Source organism: Marmota monax, unplaced genomic scaffold, assembly GCF_021218885.2.
Source record: "Marmota monax isolate L192 unplaced genomic scaffold, Marmota_monax_Labrador192_F-V1.1 WCK01_AAM20220418_F8-fsc00048, whole genome shotgun sequence".
Classification (NCBI taxonomy): Eukaryota; Metazoa; Chordata; class Mammalia; order Rodentia; family Sciuridae; genus Marmota; species Marmota monax.
This window is the reverse complement of record NW_026694895.1, coordinates 12,451,489-12,473,425: the sequence shown is the minus strand read 5'-3', so window position 1 is coordinate 12,473,425 and position 21,937 is coordinate 12,451,489. Positions and strand designations below refer to the sequence as shown.

The 21,937-nt window shown below is 34.8% G+C and overlaps 1 long non-coding RNA gene across 1 annotated transcript; it reads right to left on the bottom strand.

Moving 5' to 3' along the window:
• Positions 1–2,967: 2,967 nt before the first annotated feature.
• Positions 2,968–10,186, bottom strand: LOC124080865 (uncharacterized). The gene is made up of 4 exons (XR_006847873.2): positions 9,917–10,186; positions 9,261–9,342; positions 5,017–5,171; positions 2,968–4,765 (listed from the first exon to the last, which is right to left on the bottom strand). It is a non-coding gene; the product is annotated as an uncharacterized LOC124080865 (long non-coding RNA).
• Between the last annotated feature and the right edge of the window lie 11,751 nt (positions 10,187–21,937).

Genomic DNA, 21,937 nt, shown 5'->3' with positions numbered 1-21,937 from the left:
AGTACATTACCATCAGTAGTGGCTTAAGTGAGATAAAATAAAGTTGTTCCTAAAACCAGTGAATAAGCGGAGTAAATCTGAATTCTGGGCTCTGGTCTAGAAATCTCTTGTACAATATCAGCTTTGGTGTATTGGCCATACCGTCCCTATTACTTGGGTGTCAATGAATTCACTAAAACAGGCAAAAATCATTCCTATAAAATTCACTGGGTACAGTAGTTAGGGAGATGATGGGGCATGATAGACAATGTCAAACACATTAATAGTTCCAAACATTATCATTAGGGTGTTTAAAATTTGAATATTTTGATGTTCATTAACAACATTTTCATTAATACCACCATCATCTATGCTATCTACTACAGTCTTTATCAAAACATCTCTTGATGCTACTTGCAGAGACACAATCAAGTTTGCATTTGATTCACATGGTTATGAATGAAGCTGGCATTTCAAAAATGTCCAGGAGCTCATAAATTCACCGATGCTGCCTGATAATCCCTGCTGACTTCTTAAATTGTCATTTACATGCTATTTTATCTTTTGTGTGTTTTTGTTTTTCCTCTTAACATCAGAAACATCCATGTAGTCTTTTGCAGATTCATTCTGTTCTTCCACAACTTTTGGACTTGGTATATTTCCAAAAACAGAGAAAAACTCATTTCTGAGCCAGGTGACATCTTGTCAGTTTTCTCCCCAACCAGCCTTCCCAGTTCTGTTTCTATTTACTGGACCCACTTCCTTTTCAGTCTACACTTGAGTAATGCAGTGCCTTTCTGTTCCTTAAAACACACCTCTATCAAAACTCATCTAGAAACAGGGCTGATATTAGTTTGATTTGGCATGAATTGAAGTTGGCTTTATCTGTACCTTCATTGCACCCTGATGCACTTAGAGAGTGGATTCTCACTCCAGAGCAGGCTGGAGGAGTAAACTTCACCCCATTCCCCTGAGGTATGTCTACTGAAAAAAATTGTGCATGCCAATTAAAAATAATATTGTACTTAGAGGATGGTTAGAGGAAGCTCTAGAACAGTGGTTACCTAACTTAAGCATGAAAATTTTCTGGAGTATAAAAAAAAAATCTGGGCCCCATTCCAGACTCACTGGGTCAGATTCTCTGGAATAAGGTCTTGAGAATAGAATTTTTAATGAGCTCCCCAGGTAGATCTTGTGATCGGGAACATCCATCTAAAATAAGCTGATAAGGGGTGGGATTTAAACACTAGCAGAACTTATGAGATGCCACGGGATGCTGCGTGATATGCAGAAGGGTAACACTTCAATCTGTCTTTTTGAGTACACATATATTTGAAATGATCATTGAAATTTTCTTCGTTTTTTTAGAAAATATCTTTCCTGTATTATAAAACCTTAATATATCCAAGCGGTGAAAGGTGTATGCAAATTGAAACTAGATGATATAAATGAAACTAAATCCCACAATCTAGAAGTATGAGGATTCTGTGGGAGCTGGATACACTGCTGCACCCAGAAATGAAACAGTCTCCCAGTCTTGGATATCTACTTCATCATAACATTAACCAAACAAGATTTTATTTCTTCATGTACCTTAGTACTTTATTATAATGTTATTTCACAATCTTTTCATTACATTAGTGAATCACAATTTTATTGGTAAAAATGATGAATATCACAATAGACCTGATCTTTAATAACTTTTTACTATATAACATTTCTATTATTTAGGAATCCAATAAAAAGTATTCCCACATGAACTTTTGAATTAACTAATAATTTACCTAGGTGATCTTGAACTGATTAAAATATATTCTTTTACATAATTCAAATAAAGCAATTCTATATACCTTGTGGTAAGGTGATAATACCAGGATGACCAAAGGTTTTGACAAAAGATATACCATCTTCTAATGTATGATGTTATCTTATTTAACTAGACCTTTCATGACAAGGATTCAAACTACTTGTAATTCATTCAAAATTTCTGATGTTAATGATTTAATCCATGTCTTTTAGATATGCAATAAACTGGCCTAGGTACATAAATATTATATTACATTCAGTCTATGGTTTAAAATCTGTGACAGTTACGGTGACACTCCTGTTAGGCTGAAAGAAGAGAGTGTTCAGGGCCTGAATCATTAGTCCTTTGGTTTTCAGATTTCCTCATATAAGGATTTGTGAACCCAGCAAAGGGAAAGAGTTAAGCTTATTCTCCTAGTTGGCAGAAACTTTGTAGTTTAAAATTACATACTGACTCTGGTGTAGAGACACAAGAAATTATAGAGCAGACACTGTCCAGGACAACGTATAATTTAAAATGTACTAAAGAATGTATACCGCATGGCAAAGTAAGTGAAGTGCTTCTTCAAATATAAGTGTTTTGCATAGAAAGGCAGTAATTATCCACTCCTAAGGAAATGTTTGCATTCATTCTAAATCAATATTTACTATTCATTTCTTGTGTTCAACAAAACAGGAATTTAACTTTTTTTTTAATTTTAATGAAGCACTAAGACTACAATAATTCTACAATGTAATTGTCATGATATGAAATATTGCTAAATGGTGCTGCTATTTCGAGAAAGAGCAGTGTGAAATGTAAGGGTATCCCTCTTTGTGAACTCTTACTTTGGGAACATTCAATTCAAACTCAGCAAAGCAGGGCGACTCACCAGTTTTCAAGGATAACTTAAGCTGTCTCCTTGGTTAGGCCCTTAACTAGGATCATTCAGATGAGCCTTTGCCTGTGTATCTTTTTCTCTTTCTCCTAATGTACCACTTCCTAATAAAGATTCTATTTCAATTCAACTACTGCCTTTGGGGTGGGTATGTGTGCATGTGTGTGTGTGTGTGTGTCTGTGTCTGTCTGTGTGTGTGTATAAGAAACTGCTCTATACAATCATATATATATATATATATATATATATATATATATATATATATATATATATAATCATATATATATATATATATTTTTTTTTTTTCTGAAGGAAGAAAAGATTTTTCCCCCCAGACTTCTAAATTCTCCCTCACTGTTTAGTTCAAAAGAACCTCATGGAAGATACAGAAGGAAAAGATAAGTAAATAGGAAACATATGAATACTGTACTCTGTGACAAGACTGAAGGTCTCCAGCATATTTTTATTTGTGGGACTTATGATCTGATTGTTTAAGAATTTTCTTTGGAAAATGATTACCGTTTTTTTTTTAATCACTGAACTTTAAAAAGAACCCATAACACTTTATATTACAACATGAGTACTCTTTTTCTTTGTAGCAATAATAGTAATCATTTTGCCCCTGAGTTTCAGATTAGGACAGAGACCATAGTGCTGCACTACCAAATGCCACATAAATGCCCAAGTTTTCTACTAACTTATGCTACTGCCTCCCACTTCTGTGTAAAGTTTAGGATTCAAGGTTTTCTATTGATATTTTGTTTTGCTTTGGGGTTTGTTTCATATCGTTTTGGAGATAGGTATGGTTAGGGGACATCTCTTTGAAAATCTCACCATTCCTAGGAGGCTTTTTCAGATTTCATATTGATTACCTATTTTTAGATTTATAGGTTCTTAGCACCCTATTCTCCTTTGAAATGAGATTGAGAGCTAGGAAAGAGTCAAATTAAAATTATATACTTTTGCAATTCCATCACATAGTTATGTGGCTTCTCGGACTTTATTCGTGGAACAGCAGCAGTGATAGGTCTGTCCTGAAGTTCCCTCCCTGCCTTCCTGACATTCATAATTCATGCATGCTCTTTGAGTGAATTACTCTTCCATATACACTCTGGAGACAAATAATATTATTTATGTATTGTGATTGCTACTCTATTTCATCTTCCTTTTTATTGACAAGAAACAAGGGTGTTGCTTGTAGTTAGGGAAGTAAATTGGGTGCAGAAATCGTCCTTTCCTTTCTGAGAGAGCCACCTAATTTTTCTAGGAAGTGCTGTTGTAAACTGTGCTGTTACAAATGGTGTGTTAGTCCTCAAGATATTCCTGTCTCCATGTATGAAGTAACAAAGTGTTCCCTTCTCATTCAGTGGAGACAGCCAATGGGAAAGCAGGCAGTTAAGGACGCATTCCTAAAGTCTGGAAAATCAATGGGACACTAAAAAGGGAACTGAAGTGGACCGGAAGGAACCTCTTGAGGGTCATTTTAAAAAACCAGAAACTGATTATGAACAGAGCTTTTACCCAAGCAACTGGAGGGGGCCAGCAAACCCATTCTACTGCACTCCAGTTAAATGTCTAATAGTTGAGATGTTTTCTGCACAGCCCATAAAGGATAATGAGGAAGGCTTTGATAGCTTTAAAGAAAGTCGCTCTGTGGCCTCTCACAAAAACATGATCTGAGTGTAAGTGGCAAATGCTTTCAAACCCCAAAATGGAAAGGGGCAATGCCAGCTAGGTAAGGTAGTTACCATGTTAATTGCATAGCAAAGTAGTCCTGATGTGAGTTTGTACATGAGGGAAAAATAAAAGTAAGGGATATCAGAGTGCAAAACCTGAGATAGCATTTACTTAAGATGAGGCCTTCCAGAGACTTTGGGATTGTCTGTGATTCTTCTCTGATGTGATAACTGTGTAATGTAGGTCAAATTAAAGATCAGTCTGAATTCTTCCTTCCATTGTATTTTATTATCTTTGAATGAGAAATTGTTCCTTATCTTACTTTGTGTTAAAAGCATTGCTTGTCCTCTCACGCTGCAATCAGCTCTGAGATTATTCTTGTGCATCACCAGCCCCAATTCTAGCAAAGGAATACTTCATAAATACTAAAAAAAAAAAAAAAAAAAGAAGAAGATGAACATTCATGTTGAAGTATTTTTTTTAAGTTTGCTAATGAAAAAGCAAGTTTTGTTAACTTTTCTTTTTACAGTGCCTTTACCACTCTTAGCAAAAGTCTATTAAAAAGAGAAAACCTAAAATCTTCTCTCAGGAACCAAGGACACTGTCACTGACCTTGTATTTACTCTTTCAGAATGTGAGATTCCTATATTGCAAAAGAGAATGGTTGAATACTTACATTCAAACAGATACATTATTAGGTAGTTAACAAACTAGTCCAATCAAGAATGAAGTGATGCCTTCTGATCCATCAGTCAATTGCTTAACAAACTTCAAACATCTTCTTAATATGACACCCAAACGATGCTTAAAGAGTTATCTCAGGCAAGGCATCTGCAAACAGAATGGAGAAAGGTAAGTGCTCAAGATTTTCTTTCAGTCATATATCAACCGAAATTTGTCATACTGTATCAATGTGTCCAATCAATAAAGTGGCATAGTTTAAGAAGCAAATAATGATGGCCATTGCATAAATGATCAGAGAAAGGAAGGAGTATTAAATGAAAAAATTTTCACACAATGCCTAATTTTTAACATTTTTTTCACTTACATGGATGCACTGCTACAGTCACCTCTAGCCAAGCCCTGGAGACCTGGATGACTCACTGACAGATGGCAGGATGGGGCACTAAACCAAACCTAGTCAGCACCCACACCTGGACTTGTTTAAGTTTCTAGTACTGTATAGTATCTTTCATGGTGAGAAGCCTCCATTTATAATTATTTCAATGTCTATATCAGTTTCGTCTCATAATTCTGTTATAAAAAATATTATTAAGAACATGTAATAATTCCATGTTATGTCTATTAGTATCACCATACAAGAAATTAAAACTGACATTTAAAATATTTACGTATTAAAAATAATAAATCCATTACATGTTAATATGAATGGTTCTTATAAAATAAGAAAAAACTATGTTCCAAAACAAAACCAAAAAAAAAATTACTTAGTGAGGTGGATGATGTTTTAAGTTTTAGCAAATCTCTTTAATTGTTTGGGTTTTCATATTTGCTTCTTCATTCAATTTGTTGTCACATTAAATTTTATGTAGCCTCTGGAAAACTCTTGTATACCCAAGAGAGAATGAGTGAAAAAAGCAAAAATATCTTAATATTATTATGCAAATAGCTTTGATCCTCTGAGACTCACCAAAGGGTCTTATAAACTCTCAAGTAGCCACATATCACAATGCTAATCTTATAAAATGTTAAATTCATATGTCTGTCTACATTTTCCTGTATCACAAGTTCAGTGTACACCTGGAACATAGTAGATGCTCAAGACAATTTCCATTTCTGTTATCCTTCTCCAACTCAAAGTGAATCATTCCTATATATGCCTTAGGGCTCAGATAGCTTCAGACTTAATGAATTTCTATGTATACCTAGGTGATGCTGGTAAATATTCTTTTACTCGAAATATCTTCTCAGAGAAAATTTCTTTACATCTTTGAAAAAGGTTAAGGAAAAAAGGGGGAAGATAATCAAAATGTCAGACAAAAGAGGTTTGGGACTCCATAAGAGGAACTGAATTACGTTTCCGAGACTTTGGATTCTATAATTCTTCTGAAGTAGCCATTCCTTGAGGGTTCTAAAATATTTTCAGAAACATACTAGTTTCAGGTGGAATAGGATATTTAGAAAGATTGTTGTGTGATATGGATGAGCTATACATATTTGGATAGTTGATGAACTATAGCACAGCTTATAAACATAAATGCCATAATTTTCAGATCATATAGCTATATGTAGATACTCAAATTAACTTATCCAAAGAATCCAAAGCCTTGTTGAAAAGTAACAGTAGTATTTTCACAGTTTGAAATTAGACTTTTGATAACACATTGACACTTTTTGCCAGGCACAGTGGTGCATGCCTGTAATCCCTGTGGCTTGGGAGGCTGAGGCAGGAGGATAGCGAGTTCAAAGGTAGCCTCAGCAAAAGTGAGGTGATAAGCAACTCAATGAAACCCTGTCTCCAAATAAAATAAAAAATATGGCTGGGAATGTGGTAGGTGGTTGAGGGCCCCTGAGTTCAATAACTGACACCAAACAAGACAAAATGACAATGAAAAACAACAACAACAACAAAACAAAGATTGACACTTCTTATTCACTTGTTTAGCTAATGCTTATTTTTCACCTACTCCTACTGTGTGCTTTGGAAAAGACAATGCACTAGAACATACGGCTTCTGCTTTCAAATATTTTACAGTCTAGTGAAATATACCTAGAAAGCCTGACAATTAATGAAACAGTAATGAATATTAAGAAGAACAGGATGCTTTTAGAATGCTTAAATGGAAATATAACCCAAATGTATAGGAAAAGTGAAAGTTCCCAGAGAAAGTAAGGGTACCTTAGGAATGAATGGAGTTGACCTGGTTGGAATTCATATGGAACTGGAATTCATATACCAACCACAGGGAGAGTTGAGGGAATGTACAGTTCACTTGGTGATTGGAGAGTATTTCTGATGACTGGAGTGAGGAGCAATAAGCAAGAGTCAAAGAGGAAGAGCTAGTGTCACATTAGGTTCCTGATGTAGAAATTGAATGCTTTAATTGAAATAGAGTCCAGTAGGAGAAATATAATGATGCAGATATGGAAGAAAGATAATGAATTCCATACTTTTGAGCTATCTAAGTGGAGAGATTGAATACATATGGTGCCATTGGAATCTGCTAGATTATGAAATCCATTAGATTTAAGTTTCATGGCATTATGGACTTCACTAGATTAGGGAATCTACTAGGATAACTTTAAATGAAAAAGCTTATCAGTTTGCTTCTTATTTGCTATCTATCTATCTGCATATATGTGTATCCTACTATACATCTGATGCATAGTATAAGTTTATTAAACATTTATAAAACAAATGAATTAACAAATGCAGAATAAAGGAATATGAAGGTCAGTAGAGAATTTTAGAATGGCTATGTAGGTTTGGAAGTCATTAGCATATGGGTAATGGTTAAATCAAGGAAGATTGTGCATTAACCTAAGTGGATAATGTGGAGTAAAATGGAATAGGACATTAAAACATGGAGGAAGTAGAACTTATTAGGAATTTAAGAAATAGAGAAAACTTGAAGGTAGCAGAAAATGAACCAATAAAAGCTATAAAAAAGGAGAGCCAGATAATTATAAATTATGTCAATTAACATTCCTTTTATAGGCCACAAACACAGCAAAATTTGATTTTTTTTGGAGAATAACTGTAGAAAACAGAAGTTGGAGAATAAGAAGAAACAGACTTGGGAAATGAATGTAAGCAAAGTGAGTTCTGGAGAACTGGATAGCATAAATGATAACAAATGCAATACATGAGGAATTGATAGGTCTGCTGTCATTACCAGTGCCTAAGTATGGTTTCTAACTATCTCTTCATCTATCTTCTCTTGAAGAAGCCTTTAAGCTCTAGAAGAAAATATTGGCTGAATCATGCTTATAGCACTCTCCTCTGTTTGGGGGATAAAACGTTTTGGTACTTCCATTTTTTTCATAAGGGGAGGCAACCACACCTTCTACCAAGCTTTGTCCAAAAGGAAGCAGAGATTACTATAGCAAGGGAAAGGGATGGATCCTGGTTTGAACTACATGAACAAATGGCAAAGATCATCCGAAGACAAAAGATAGAAAACATGGCAATCTGCTAAACACAGATAAACTTAGATAAAAGATGAAAGCAAAGGCGTATTCATTAGCAGTAGCAATAAGAGGTGGTTGGTGACTTAGGCAAGAGGAGTCTGAGTAGCCCTGCTGGAAACCAGGCTGAAGCAAGTTAAGGAGTGTGTTTCAGTCAAAGAGTGGAATAGTAAAGGTAGATAGCTATTTTAAGAAATACAGCTTATAATAATGAATCAAGAGTAAATTTGCTTATGGTTTAGAAAGATTCAGAATGCAAAGAAACAGTTTGCCCTTTAGTAGGGATTTTCTAACTCTTATGGTCAGAGTAAGAGATATGAAGCTTGCAAAGACCGTAGATGGGTAAATTTCCATATTGGGACAATCTCCATATACTGGAATTCCTCGTTCTATTTGCAGGATACCAGTAAGTTGCACAACTCTGTAAGTGGCTTTGTTTTTTGCCTTTTAAAGTCTCAGCCACATGATTTATCACTTGACTCCTCATGGTATAATGCTATTATATTTAATATTTTTCTGTCTTCATAGTCAGAACCCACAACATTGATGATTTTAAAAAGATTACAGAAATCTGGAGTCCCAGGTACATACATAATTCTTTTTATCACAAGGAATCCAAGAAATATAATTTCAAGCTCCTTGGAGACAAGGAACTATTTTATTCCTCATAGTACATACCACAACATTGGACATGAAATCATGCCTATGCACTGCGAATATTGATTGATTAGTTTGTTGATTTTTTAGAACATTGACTGAAATGACACTTACCTACAAATCTTGACAAGAAAAGAGAGTTTTGTTTTCTTCCTGAAAGTTTCATTTGGTTTATCCTTTTCTCCATTTTTATCATCTTCATTATGCAAAACAGGTATAAAATTTCATGAAAAATTGAGTGTTTTGCATTTTAAGATAGAGGAAACTTTTAGATTGGAAACATTAAAAACAAACTGAAGCCAATGAAAAGTGTATTTTACTGCTTTATATCTAAAAATGGAACTGACCAATTTGAGCTATTTTTAAAACCTGTATATTCATGCAACTTGCATACCAAAATGAAAATTGGTGAGCTATAAAACCTTGAAAAACAGGGTTTATAATGGAAACAGTAATTGACCCTTAAGTACAACACCAAAAATACAATACTATGTAATACAAAGCCCAGGGCTTGGGATCCCATCTCTGCTCTAACCTCAGACTGGCACACTAACCCCACACCACAAAGCCAACTAATAGTTATATTTCGAGATGTTTTCTTCTTACATGGCAGAGAAAGGGACTATGTGATCCAATAGCCACATGCTGCTAGGTTTCACAGACCTGTACCCAAATATCTTTAATAAACTCAAAACTCCAGAGTCAATACTCTGTAAAATACTTGGACTTTCTTGGAAAAACAATTTAATAAAAAGAAAGAAAACAGCTACCTCTGTGTTGTGCTGCATCGATCACGAACTTGAGGCGTGTGACATTGCACCACAGGATGAGGGCAGAGTAACCAACTGTGAGGAAATCTCATGGAATTACGGGAAATAACTCTTAAAATATTTCGACTTGTCTTCAACTTTGCTCTAGTTCTTAGTTGGTCCAGTTTCCTATTTTCCAAGCCATAATCGTCCATTTTTGTCATGAGAAAAAGCAATCGAAATTAAGGAGAAAAATTCAAGCATTAAGCTTGACTAATAAGACAGGAAAGGCAAATTCAGAGTCTAGGTTTCAACCTAACTGAAGGAAAAGAAGGAGGAAGTGTAGGTGTGTGTGTGTGTGTAGAATCTCTTTATCTATCTATCTATTTTCTATCCAACTATCATCTGTATTATGATGAGGAAAAGGGAGTAAGGGAATTTGTTGCTAAATCAAGTTCAGAGAGTTCTTTCATTTTAAAGTTGAAATATGTGAGCATTGCCAACTTTTTTTTTTAAATGCTTCCAAAGAATTTGTCAGCTAAGAATAGTCAAGATTTTGCTTTTAATATGTGATCTACTTGTGCAATTTTCAATAGGCTATGTTTATCCAGAGGTAACCAGTAAGACTATTTGGTGTTTCCTTGTTGAACATTCTATTTCTCTGGCTGCCTTTATAACTACTGGGCTTGATACAATGAACATGAGTGAAAAATTGTTGACTGTATTTATGCCACTTCTTCATCTACATTTTTTCACCATAATACTTACTGAGTTTAGAAAAAAAACATGGAAGAAGGGGACATTTGGACAGAGAAGGGTATTTTCTTTGTGGGAGATTTTAGACAATTTTAGAATTGTCATCTACTTTGGGGCTTAACAATTTTACTAATTGCAATTAGATGATATCTTTATATACTGATATAAATAACTGATACACTTTGAAATTTCAGTGCTTAAAAAATAAAATAAATGTGAATGTCTCAATACAGCATTTTTCTTATTTGTTCATGTCTTTCTTCAAGTACTAAGATCTATCTTGGATAACTTTGTGGTGTATATTACCAATTATACCTTTTATTCAATGTCAGAAAAAAATAAAAATTCCCTCCCACACACATATACAAACCTTTTCCATTTTCTATTTTTTATTTATTCCTTTCATTCATTTTAATTCTTTCATATACTTCATCCTATTTTAAACTCTGTATTAGGTCATTTTCCCAGTTTTTTTGTGACTACATATAAATAATTATGCTGTGAACTGAAATTTTGAAATATTATTTTATGCTTTCCCTTTTATTTCCTTACAAGCCTTGGTCCTTCCCAGAGAGATTAGGAAAGGAATAGCATATTTGAAGTCAAAATAAAAATTAGTAAAATCTTATCTTTTGGGTTTCAAAAGCTTATTCCTTTGGGAAAGTAGAAAGAACTCAGGGCATGAGCAGAATATTTGACAAACTACTTATTAGTAAAGAGCCAAGGTGTCCTTTGCCATTAGGTAAAATCTTGTCAGGCTGTGGTGTGAGGGAAAACAAACATTAATCATTTAGACTGGGTGGGTCCCTGAGCAAACAAAAAAAACCTGTGTTCCTCTCTTTGGCTAATTATAGGTGAATGAGAAGAAGGATACCCTAAGAGGAGAAAAGTGCAAAGAGTACTGCATCTAAGTACCAGTAGGTTTACACAGAACCAAAGCTTTAGGTATGGGCACCAAGGGTCAGGGTGAGATCTCCTGAGATGGCCAAGGATCTGGTCTTCACCCCCTACTCCACACAGGTGGCAACTGAGTTCTTCCAGCAAAGCCCATTCAGGACTGATGGTTTTCTATTTCTCTATTCTTCCTCTGCTTCCCCTGGTATCCCTGAAAAAAAAAAAATCCTGCTAGTTCCATGGCCCATTGGACAATGGGAATCTCTGAGAATCTAAAAAAAAAAAAACAAAAAAAAGGTTTTTTTTTTTTTGGAAGGGAGTGTAAGTAAACTTGTGGGAATTATACTCTTGTCCTGAGGCATAACAATATTCTCTGAGCCAACTTGAATTCACCAGCCATGACACATTTTGTAGTCAATGACCTTTTGATTTTTTATTGGTATACCATAATTATACATTAATAGTAGGATTCATTATGCCATATTTGTACAAGAACATAACAAAATTTGATCAATCTCATTTCACATTAATTTACCTTTCCCTTCCCTTCTCCCTCCCCTGACTCCCTTTTGATATTCTACTGGTCTCTTAAGGGAGACATCATCATCATCATCACTTAAACTAGTAGTTATATATAAAAGTGGGATTCATTGTGGTATATTCATACCTGGACATAGCACAATGTGGTAGATTTCTTTCCTCAGTACTTCTCCATATCGTCCCTTTGTCCCTCCCTCTAGATCCCCATTCTCTACTCTATTGGTCTCCCTTCCTTTTTTGTGAGATCCTTTTTTTTTTATTCTTTCTAGCTGCCAGATATGAGAAAAAATACTTGACCTTTGACTTTCTGAGTCTGGCTTATTTCACTTAGCATAATGTTCTCCAGTTCTATCCATTTACCAGAAAATATCATAATTCTATTTTTGTTTAAACCTGAGTAAAACTTCATTGTGTATATATACACCACATTTGCTTTATCTATTTGTCTGTCCATGGACACCCAAGCTGGTTTTATAGCTTGCCTATGTGAATTGGACTGCTATGAACATTGGTATACATGTGTAACTATGGTATGCTGCTTTTAGTCCTTTTGGACCTGAAGAACTGGTATAGCTAGATCACATTAAGGTTTGATTCTTAGTCTTTTGAGGAATTTCCATTCTGGTTTCCAAAAAGGTTGTACAAATTTGTAGTCCTACTGGAAATTTGTAAGCGTACCTTTTCCCCCACATTCTTCCCAGCAATTAGTGTTATTTATTTTCTCGATTGCCATTCTGACTGAAGTGAGATGAAATCTCAGTAGAGTTTTATTTTCATTTCCTTGAAGGCTAAGGACTTTGAACATTTTTTTTTTCATTTATATGTTGGCCATTTGTATTTCTTCTTTTAAGAAATGTCTGTTCAGTTCATTTCCCAATTTACTTATCATAGTCAATGTTCTTTTGGCACCCAGTCTCTACATAGGAAAGGGGGCACAGGTGCACCCACATGCAGATTTCTAACTAGTCTAGGATTTCTCTTCTTTTCCTCACCTAAAGCACAACTAAGTGGAGGAGGAAGCAGAGAGCTGGAAATATTTCTTTGGGACTCACTTGCATCTTAGCTTCCAAAGTATACTCTCTGAACTCTAGAAAATTTATCTTTCATTCTGGTAGAGAATATTTTAGTTCTAACTCACTAATAAATACATATTCTATTACCTGAGGATTATTTCCTTGCTTTCTCTTGCCAACCAAACTAAGAAATAGACTTTTGTAGTTGAATTATTTTTAAGTTGTGGCATCTCTTTTATGAGGTAAAAATACAGAACACTTTAATTGAATTATTAAGGAAAGTCCATTGGCCCCAAGAAAATATATAGAACATGAATGAATGCACTGTTTTAGTCAGCTTTGCATTGCTGTGATCAAAATATCTGACAAGAATAACATAGAGGAGGAAGAGTTTGTTCTGACTCATGGTTTCAGAGGTTCAGTCTACAGTTGGGTAGACTCCATTCCTCTGGGGCTGAGGTGAGGCATGACATCATGTGGAAAGGCATAATACAGAAAAGCAGCTCAACACATGACAACCAGGATGCAGAGAGAGAGCTCTGCTCACCAGGGACAAAAATATAAACTCTAAAGCCACACCTCTAGTGACCTACCTCCTCCAGTCATAACTTATGTGCCTACAGTTAATCCACATCATTGGATTTGATCCACTCATTAGGTTAAATCTCTCATAATCTAACCATTTCACCTCTGAACATTCTTGTGTTATCTCACACATGAGTTTTTGGGTTACCTCATATTTGAACCATAACATTCACATGTCAAATTGTCATCACACCATAACTATTTGTGCAATTACTTCTTTAATGCTAGTCTCTTTGCTAAAATATAAGGTTTCTTCTCTTTGCACATTTTTATTTTGCATTATAATTGTATGTAATGATGAGATTTGTTGTTATATATTTGTAAATGCACACAATGTACTATACTTTGGCCAATATAACTTTCCTCAGCATTTCTTGCCTTCATCCCCACCTCCCACACACTGATCCTTTTCTTCTACTGATCTTCCTTTGATTTTCATGAGACACCTCTCCCACAACACACACACACACACACACACACACACACACACCTTTCTCTTTTTCCTCTCCAGGTTCCATATGTGGAAAAAAAAAAAAAAACATAATTGGCCTTCTTAGTTTGGCTTACTTCACTTAATGTAATGTGTGAAGGTTTCTTTGTTCATTGCTTTGTGCCCAGCATCTTATACATTGCCTAAAACATAGTATGTACTGAATAAATAATTGTTAAATAAATGAATAAATAGAAAGAGAAAATAAAATTCCTAAAATAACTTTATTATTTTGTGGTATGTTCTACTCTGTCCTCAAGAAGGGTCTTAGTTGAATATTTTATCCATTGCTAACTTAGAAAATTACTGACTTTAACCAATGTTAGTAAAATTTTTTTCTTCCTTAGTATAAAAACCTTAATCCATCTTTAATGCAAAATTAGATGAATTGCCATAATTAGACTTTTTAAAAGTATTTGTTTATTTGAGTGAGATTTAAGCAACTTACTAAGGAAAAAATAGTCATTTTTTACTATTTGGAGAATTTCTGGCAAATTGATTGACCTACTGAGGTTCTTTCTTTCTTTCTTTTAAATTTTTAAAAAATATATCTACATAAGTTTGTAATGAGAAACAGAAAAATTATGGAAACTTTACTTTGTTCTTAACTTCTGAGTAATAGTTATAAAGTTTTTTTTAAGAATGTTTTTAAGTTTTTACTTTATTCTTGGCTCAAAGCAAAGATTTGAGGTGAATTCATCTTTGATTCTTCTTTGATACACTCTCTAAAACTCTTTCAATAATAATTACCTGCTAAAAATTCTTACTCCCTAGGCCATTGTACCTGAATGTAGTTCTCATTGACCTAAATGAAGGGTAAGTGTGTGTTGCTGAAAGGAGAGTATTTGTATTGTGTGTGACAAGAGCTTATGCAACAGAGGTCACTAAACTATATATTTCCACCCTTGCAAGAAAAGTAATTCAATTTTGGAAACTGAAAACAAGAGATAATATCTACTTTCAACTGTATAAATCATGCACATTAATAGGGGAAAATATTCCCATTCTAGTAAATGATTCCATAGAGATAGACTGTAAGCTTGCTAGAGGGGTGTGTGTGTGTGTGTGTGTGTGTGTGTGTGTGTGTGAGAAAGAGAGAGAGAGAGAGAGAGAGAGAGAGAGAGAGAGAGAGAGAGAATCTGAGCAATCTACTGTTTAGAATGAATCAAATCAATTTAGAATGCAGCAAAAGTGGACAAGGTGTTTTCCAATAGATCACCTGCCATCAGTGGATGCCTGTTTGCTATTCATCAATCTGTATATAATTTGGATGTTCATCTTCAGGAAAATGTCAATTCATTAATTCAGACTTAGCTTCATTAAAATGTGAAAGGCAACTTGGAAAAAACATTAAATACATATTGAACATACATATAACTAGTAAACATGTTGTTATGTTTTAAATATTAGGTATTCCCCAAAACCTCATGTGTGAGATGATGCAAAAATGTTTAGAAGTGAAATGATTTGGTTATGAGAGCTCTAACTTAATCATGCATTAATATTCTGATAGGGATTACCTGGGTGGTAACTGTAGGCAGGTGGAGTGTGACTGGAGGAGATACATCATTGGGGTCTTGGCTTGGGGGTGTATATTTTTTCAGCTGAGTTTAGTCTCTCTCTCTCTCTGTTTTTCAGTGGCCATGTCCTTGAGCCAACTTCCTCCACCATGATATTCTGCCACATCTTGGGTACAGAGCTCTGGAGCTGGTCATCTATGAACTGAGACCTTTGAAACCTTGAGACCCAAATAAACATTTCCTGCTCTAAAATTGTTCTTGTCAGGTCTTTCAGTCACATTGGCAATAAACCTGACTAAAACACATGCATTAAGTACTTATTATGAATTCAGTCATATTTTAACATTTCTTTAAGATAGTTTTTTCATGTAGTTGAAAACTAATGTCCTAGAAATAAAATTATGTTGAATATTGAGCAACTGGCTAATAAATATAATCAACAGAGAAAGTCATGATGGTTTCGTATTCCAAATAATAACCTAATGTCCTCACTTCAGCTTACATACCTAGAGAGAAAAAAGCTCCCCTGCATGTTTTTACTGATGGTTTATATGTTAAAAATAATTACAGAGATTCCTCTCAAGACTATTTTGCTTTAAATTCTGCATATCTTTCTCACATCGATTACCCAAAAGGGATAATGTATTAAATATGCATTCATATTTGAAGTTCTTTGAGGCAGTAGTCAATTCAAAAAGATAAAAGAAGATATGTGGATGTCACTTCAGTCTTGGACAATAGATCACATTATGATAATATTTGGGTCTGTGGTGGTCCTGCCATTGCTAAAACAGTCACCATGAAGCAAATTCAAAATACAAGTTTTAGGAAAGACCACAAAATGCATATTTATACAATAGTTTTGTTGTTGTTGTTGTTGTTCCCTATTGTTATGGGCAATTGCCATAGCTTTGAAATTCTGAAACAGAAAATTAAGAAGAAAGTTGTTAGTTTTGTTGTTGTTGTTTATTGCTTTTTCTTTTGAGAAAAATATTTTAGGTATATGGTGTTTTCTTTTAAACATAAATCATGCTCCTTTCCTTTTTGAAATTCTTTTTCTTTTAATTTGATATTTCTCAGAGTATTTTCATTTCAGGAGCACAACTGCAACACTTTCCATGACCTGAAAGTGTCACTCTGTGGGCTGGATCGGTGAAAAATAAAAAAGATTCCTAATGAACCAAACATGCACCCATTCTTCCCTTCCTCAGGAGTTGGCCTTAATCTCTGGAGGGGAGCCTTGCCAAGTCCATCAAGATTTGGCAAGTCCAGGAGGTGCTAATGGATAGAACCCTCAACCAGGTTTCTTATTACCTTGTTTCATTTTTTTTTCTTTTTAAAACTTTCTTTCCTCAATTCTCACCCTTGAATTCTTGCTTTCAGTTCTATAAGTTCCCACAACCAGAAGCTTAGTCTTCAATGATCATAGCACCAGGAATCTAGTGATCCTTTTACCATGAATTTATACTGAATTGAGATAATGTCACTAAACTTCTGAACATGTGGTTACTTACGGGTTTTTTATTTTGTTTGGTTTTTGGGTTTTTGTTTGTTTTTTTTTTTTTTTGCTATTAAGAGAGGGGGAAAATAATGAATCAGAAACTACTGGAGAGGTCTGACCTTTTTGTAAGCATTATTTCCTCTATGTGGTCAAAGGAGAGAACATTTGTTTTGGCTGGAACATAATGAAATCCCATTAAACAAAGTGGAGAATATTCTTACCCTCATAGGCCAGACTAGTTAGGACATCCTGGCACAATGCTAAGAATTTTAGCTTCCTCACTCATTGCAATGGGAAGCCACTGACATTTTAATCAGGAGGAGAGGGAGATGGAACACAAGTTGAATATAGCCAAAATTTGCATTTGGAAAGGACATCTGGATGTGGTATGGAAAATCACATTGCATCTAAATGGGTACCTTTGATAGGCTGTCGCTACAATAGTCCTAGAGAAAGAGAAATGAGAGTTGGTTTGGTTGGGAGGATGGTGGGTGAAAAGGAAAGAACAGAAAGGTGTCAATGAATGTTTATATTCTCTGGAATAGATGTGGGGGAGATTGAGAGAAGGCATTTTATAAAATGCCATTTGTTTATTGACTTGCATGATTGGTATTCTATAATACTCTTGAATGGGTACAAGAGAGGTCTGAGGAAGATGACCAGGATAGAAGGGAAATTGTATATTTTCATTTGTCCTATTGCCTTTGAAATATCAAATGAAAATATCAAGAGCACAGTATGGTACAAGGCCTGGGGCCCAGAGGAGAGATCTAGACAACAAAACACGAGCGTGCAGCTTTTGTGTGTGGTTGGTGCAGAATCACAGGGAATGGTTAAGTCCAAGGATACAAGGGAAGAAGAAGAGGTGAACATAACCTGCCCAGGAAACTGCAACATTGAAATAATGAGGAAGAGCTGCTAAAGGATAAAAAACTAAACCATCCTTTAAGACTAATATTATGAGAATGGGGAGGAACATGAAAATAAAACATATTAAATGCCTCTCTATCCTGAGGAAAAATTGGATAAGCATTTCTAATTTTTTTTTTATTGGTTTTAGTACTTGTATAGCCTTTGAGAAAAAAAAATGACATCATTCTAACCTGAGACAGATAAACAGATTCTGGTGTGTAGGGCAGAAATTCAAATGAATGAGGCTGTTCAGTAATTACTGGTTATTGTGTCACAAATTAGCGCTATAGATTTTTCCTTCAAAGATTTTGACATAGTTAGTTTGTAACTATGCATTTGCCTTTCTTCTTTCTTTATTTGTCCTCCTTCCCTCCCTACACCTTTATTTCTTTGACAGGGAAGAGGCTTCAAATCACTGTGTTCCAGGTGTTAGCTAGTATTTTGCCTAACTGAATTCAGAAGGCATTCATCATGTGGAGAAACAAATGGATCACAAATATGAAATAAAAAAAAAAATCTCTGGATTACGAAAGAAAAGACTTGGGTCTCATCCTACTCTGGGTCATGTGGTATTCAAACATCTAGGAGCCATTCTTTCCTAATATATAAAAGCATCCACCTAGACTAGGAGATTTCCCAGATAATTTCTGGATGGTAAGTCAAATTAATCTATTTACCTAACTCTTCTAAAAATGTTGACCGAATTCCTCTGAAAACAATTATCCTCTTCTAAAACCACATCTCCATCCAGGTTGACTTGAAATTGTGCCAGTGATATTTGAAGAAGGCCAAGCCCCGCTGTGATCTACCTCATCCTCTACAAGCCCACCTGTGGGTTGTTGCTCTGCCATCCAGCTGAGCTCAGATGAGCCTCAGAGAATCTGGCCTCAGCTGCATTCTGTTTCTCTTGCTTTCTGCCCTGGGCTTCTCTGCAGCTGCAGAATAAAAGGCTGGGTATGTTCTGAAAGTCAGAGAATTTACCTTCTCAGTGGACCTTAGATCAATGAGGAGTAATGATCATAATGAAATTCTCCCCTCCGTACTGGTCTCAGGTGAGTAATTCTGGGGTGAATTCTACATAGTTTTCCAGGGATTCCTCCATACCACTGAGCCCCAATTTTCATGGTGGTATTCAGTTCATTGATACTTTCCCTCCTGTCCCATTTTGCATTCTTTAGACCCCTGGGGGATTTTTTTTTTCATAATTCAATATCTAACCACAAACTCTTCTCCTGAGGAAGAATAAAAGTTAAGGATGATTTGTATTGTAAACATATAAGTATACAGAGTTCACTTTTCCCATCCTTTGATAAGAATGCTTATCAAATTTTGAGTAAAATTTAAATTTTTCTCAAGCAAATATTGTGTTCATTGGTTTATTTCTACCCTCCCCCCTTTTGGGGGGATATCAGACCCCATGCTAGGCAAGTGCTCTATCACTGAACAATTTCAGAAATGTTCAATTTCAGAAATGCTATATCTTAATTTTCTTGTGAAACTTTATCTGGCATAGACTTCTATCGGTTTTACTATTCCATGCTAGATAATTTTCAGCTTTTATATAAAAAAATGATAATCTGTGAGTAAATATTGAAATATACTAGAAATTTTGTTACTTAAAGGAACTAGTTATAAAGAAATAAATCTAGTGCTGATAAAAACAAATGTGGATTCTTGCTAGTATGTGTGTTTGCATACATTTTAACTTGGTCTGTACTTTTATGTGTCAGGGTTTTGTAGATTTTAGCACTTATTTCTGGTGCTTTTTCTTGGACATTTCCCTCAATTTCATCATAATGATAATTTTTCTTTCTGAGCTACAAATACATTAAAGTGAATAGTACATACAAACAGATATTTCTCTTTTTTATTGGGAAAAAAGAAAGTGTTTTTCTTCTGCTGTTCCCTCAACCCATTAATCACAATACTATATATGCTATTAATTATGCTTAAATGTAGTTTGCTTATATAATTTGTGAATCTCCAATAACTCAAGACTTTCAAATTATTTGTCTTCCATGGAGACATTTTGATTACTAAAACCTTCCTAAAGCTAGAAGAAGGAATAATAACATAGTATTAAAACGATGAATCACCTTTTGATTAAATGCTCAGTAATTTTTGTTACTAAATCTTCTCTCAGAGAATAATTCTAAGTCTCATTTGAACTTGTAGATGTTAATTTCATTTTGATCATCATAACCTGGTAGAGCAACATATACTCATTTAGGTTATAGTTGGAAGTTAAAGTGGATATAATGTTTTGTGATAGCAATAGTGGTCTCTAATTGAGTGTAGCTCCAATAGATATGGCTGAAGGAATAAAGTGGCAGCTTCAAGTGGACCATGGCATCTAGTGACAGATCTTCTTTCAATGTTGATGTGAACTATACCTTGAATCTACATGTTCACTCAATTCCATCTGCACTAAGTACCTAGACTTCTGCTCATAAAGTCTTGGTAGAAATAAGAGATGCAGAAATATAAAGATGTATATTTAAAAAAATATTCACACACATAATCTCATTTGACTTGAGCAATATTTTTTGATGCATTTGGACTAGTTATAAATATTTCCATTTAGGGTCAGAAAAACTCTGTTACTTCTGACCAAATTAAAAAAAAAAAAAAAAAAAAAAAACAACTAGTAAATGAAAAGCAGGAACCAGTTGCTCAGTTTCCTAGCCCAGTGTTGTTGCTGGGATGTGAGTGTGCCCTGCCCTATGTTCTCACTGGGCATTGTTTACTCAGCTAGAACCTGCTCTGTCTCTCACATCCTTTCCTCCTCCATCTTTCTCAACAACTGGTAAAATACATGCTGGAAGTTACTTGGGACAAGCTGAATCCTTTGCTTTTTTCCTCAGCCTGAACTTTGGATATCATCTTGCTGGGATGGTTAATTTTATGTATTAACTTGGTGAGGCTACAGAACCCAGTTATTTAATCAAACACTAATCAGTGGGTAACTAGATTGTGGTTAACATCTGCAATCAATTGAATTTAAGTGAAGGAGATTACTCTCTGTGATATAGTTGGGTCTCATCTGATCAGTTGAAAGCTGTAAAAGCAAAATCAGGTGTTCTAAAGATGTTCTGCTTCAAGACTATGATATCAAGTCCTGCTAGAGTTTCTAGCATAAGCCTGGCCCTATGACTTTCAGACTTCCAAACCCTATAATTGTGTAAGCCAACTCCTTACAATAAATATGTTGATAAAAAATAGGACATACACTGATGTTCATATCTAGGTTTTGAATGACTTAACTATATTGCTTTTGCACATTAAGAATTTTTAGTTGACTACTAGAATTCACTTGGACAACTTAACATGTACTTTAAAGTAAATCTAGTTAAAATTTAAATTCTAATTTTTTCCCCAAGCTCCTTGTCTCTTTTCTTGTGTTCCCTGTTTGGTTACTGGCAATATGACTTACTATTCTCAATGAGTCTTGACTGTAAATTTTTCTTCATTTTATGTCTTTAACTGAACCTCAAATCCTGCCAACTTCTTTCCATTATTAAATGCACCCTGCTGTGTTCAGCTTCTCCAACTCTTCATGTGATTCATTCATTTAGTAAATACTTACTGAATATGTAATCTGTATCAGGCATGGTTGTAGGTGCCCAGGATCTATTGGAAAACAAAGTAATGTACCTTTCTTACATTCTCTAAAAGAGTGAGATAGACAATTAGCAATTAATATAATCACTAGATAAATTACTTATATTACAGGATACTGTTTTTCTCCTTTGGACCAATAAAAAATAGAACAAGGCAAGCTCACTGGGGGTTGGCCAATTCAGTGCAGATTTAAGTAAGCACCTATTTGTT